At 40.8% G+C, this 3,011-nt stretch overlaps 1 pseudogene; it reads right to left on the bottom strand.

The window, feature by feature from the left end:
• Nucleotides 1-1,987: 1,987 nt before the first annotated feature.
• Nucleotides 1,988-2,687, bottom strand: LOC112855718 (ubiquitin-conjugating enzyme E2 E3 pseudogene; annotated as a pseudogene).
• Nucleotides 2,688-3,011: the final 324 nt, after the last annotated feature.

Here is a 3,011-nt window from a genome sequence, read left to right as displayed (position 1 = left end):
TTCCAATTAAAAAACTTGAATTTCAGAAAAATTTTACAATGAAAACTATGTATGGATTATTTCAATTCTGATAAACTGGGGTTGCTATCTTTCTTCAGAAATGGTCCCTGACGGGGCGCCTGGGTGGCGCAGTCGGTTAAGCGTCCGACTTCAGCCAGGTCACGATCTCGCGGTCCGGGAGTTCGAGCCCCGCGTCAGGCTCTGGGCTGATGGCTCAGAGCCTGGAGCCTGTTTCGGATTCTGTGTCTCCCTCTCTCTCTGCCCCTCCCCCGTTCGTGCTCTGTCTCTCTGTCCCAAAAATAAATAAACGTTGAAAAAAAAAAAAAAAAAAAGAAATGGTCCCTGGGTTTCTATCATGTGCTAGATGTGTGCTGGGCGTGGGTGTTCATGGTAATATAGGTAAGCTCTCATAAGTTTAGAAATATGCAAGAAGCAATTACAATATAGTCTTTCAGCTCCTGTATTTTATGAAGCTGTTGCAAAATCCCTTGGGATTTTTGGGGGGGCCTTTAGTAGCGTATTTATTTGAGATGCTACATGAGGTAGTCCCTGAGCTACAGAAGGTAAAAGAACATTCTCTTATTACAAGTTGATAAAAGTAAAAGGTAAAACATTTTTCACAACAGCGTGAACCACATACTCAGAAAGAGCTGTGGGTTTGCTATAAATAACCTCATTCCCAGTCCCCTATGGCTACTTTTATAACTTTATACAGATAATGAATTAAGTTAAAATGCACTATTATATACACACTTACATATATAGCATATAATATAAAATATAAAATGCGCTATAATATTTGGTAAATTTCAGGACCAGTATTCTTAGTACCCCATAATATACATTTTATCATTTATTTTATTATTTAAAAAAATGTTTATTCATTTATTTTGAGGGAGAGAGAGAGGGAGAGGAGAAAGAGAGCACATTCAAGGGGAGGGCAGCAGAGAGGAGAGAGAGAATCCTGAGTGGACCCCATACTGTCAGTGCAGAGCCTGACCCAGTGTTTGATCTCAAGAACCTGAGCTGAAATCAAGAGTTGGTCACTTAACCGAGTGCACATCTTCATTCTAATATCCAAAAGAAGGAAGACTTGCGAGTAGACATTTCAAACAAAACCACAGCTACAAAGTTCTACTTTTTTTTTTTTTTTTTAAGTAGGCTTCATGTCCAGTGGGGAGCCCACTGCAGGGCTTGAGCTCGTGACTTTGAGATCAAGACCTGAGGTGAGATCAAGAATTGAATGCCTAACTGACTGAGCCACTCAGGCATCCCTACAAAATTTGACTCTTGATAGCATGTACCCTTTGGGGAAGTCTTTTAATCTTCAAAGGATAAAAGCAGAGAATAGAATTATATACGCTGAAGGGGTTCAGAACAAGTCTCCCCAAAATGCGCCACTTAGGCATGTGGATTATTTTGAGCTAAAGGCAATCAAGACCCAAAAACTCAAGAAAACTTTTTCCTTCTCCCTTAAACTACCCCCAAAAATATTTATATAAGGGGTCTGGCCCAGAGAAAGATCTATTACCAAGGGATAACATATCTAAATGACCTATCCGTATGGCAGGACAGACATCTAATTATTACATATCTGCTCTTCTTATTCTGTGAATCATCCTCCTACCCTTTGAAGCCCCCAGCCTCTATCTCATCCCTTTACTCAAGATGGCATATAAGCCTCAACCGCCTGACTTGTTCCCAGTCTCAAATTTTTCTGGGATCTCCATTTGTATGTAATTAAATTTGTTTTTCTCCCATTAATCTATTTTATGTTAATTTGATTATTAGACCAGCCAAAAAGATAGAATGGTAGAAGAAAAAATTTTTTGTCCCCAACAACACAGAAATCCATAATGTAAAGGCCATAAAAATTTGCAGCACAGGAGCGCCTGGCTGGCTCAGTCGGTAGAGCATATGACTCTTGGTCTCACGGTTGTAGGTTCGAGCCCCACGTTGCATGCAGAGATTAGTCAAAAATAAAATCTTAAAAAAACCGCAAGATTTGCAGCACAGTGAGAAGGTGTCTCTGTTCCTTCTCATTGTATAGAAAGTATGTGAATTGTGTTGCCCAACTCTTGTCACGTTCTGTTCTGTTCCTCAAATACAGAGAAGCTATGCTTCCAACTGGAGTATCTGCAGAGTTACAGACTGTCAAAGGGAACAAGTCAGCAGCAAAATCTTTGAAATTGTCCAAGTGGGACTCCAGTTGTCTTTAAGGATGTAGAAGCAGATGAGTCCTTAACTGTTGATGTTGTAGTGATAGATTCTGGTGTGGAAAGTAACTTTTGGTGGCTTACATGGATAATCCGATGAAAATGTGATATCCAGAAAAACCACACCACCTTCACACACAGAGGCTGGTGGACCAAGTATAGTTAACTTCCATTCATAAATGTTGTCTGCTTTAGGACCAGCATGGCAGTTGGGAGGAGAAACATGGATGACTTCGGTTAGCTCCTTCTGAAGTCTTTTCACACAACTGGTGGGTAATTTAGCAGTGGTTTTCCTAGACAGTTTGGTGTTTTTGTGTTTTGTTTGTTTTGTTTTTCCTGCTGGGTGACAGAAGATATTCCTTCTTGTTGTCTTTCAGGCTCTGGAACAGCTAGATCTCTCTGATGTGCCTCTGAACTACCATTGCCAGTGCTGGGGCTCTCATCATTGGATCGTTGCCTATCACTGGACATCTTGGTGAAGTTATTCCTTGGAAAATTCGACTGCTCATCTGGCCTGTTCATACAGTCCTACAGTGTGGGATGAGGAGAGGGGGAAAAAAACCTTCCTTAAAGAAATACAGGCAGCTGGGAGTGGGGGTTGAAGGAATAGAAAAAAAAAAAAAAAGCCAAGGAGATTTGGGCTGGGGAGTGTGGCAAATTGAAAGGAGGGGGGATTGTGTCCCCTAGGAATTTTTTAAAGGATAATTATTTTTTTTAAGGGCATGGCCATTGATGATGTTTGCAAGCAGGCTGGTTTAGGTCAAGAAGCAGGGATTTGTGGAGATAAGTTTATAT

Source organism: Puma concolor, chromosome B3, assembly GCF_028749965.1.
Source record: "Puma concolor isolate L17-30 chromosome B3, mPumCon1.1.hap2, whole genome shotgun sequence".
Lineage (NCBI taxonomy): Eukaryota > Metazoa > Chordata > Mammalia > Carnivora > Felidae > Puma > Puma concolor.
Note: the sequence above shows the minus strand (reverse complement) of the source record. Positions and strands in the feature narration are given on the sequence as shown.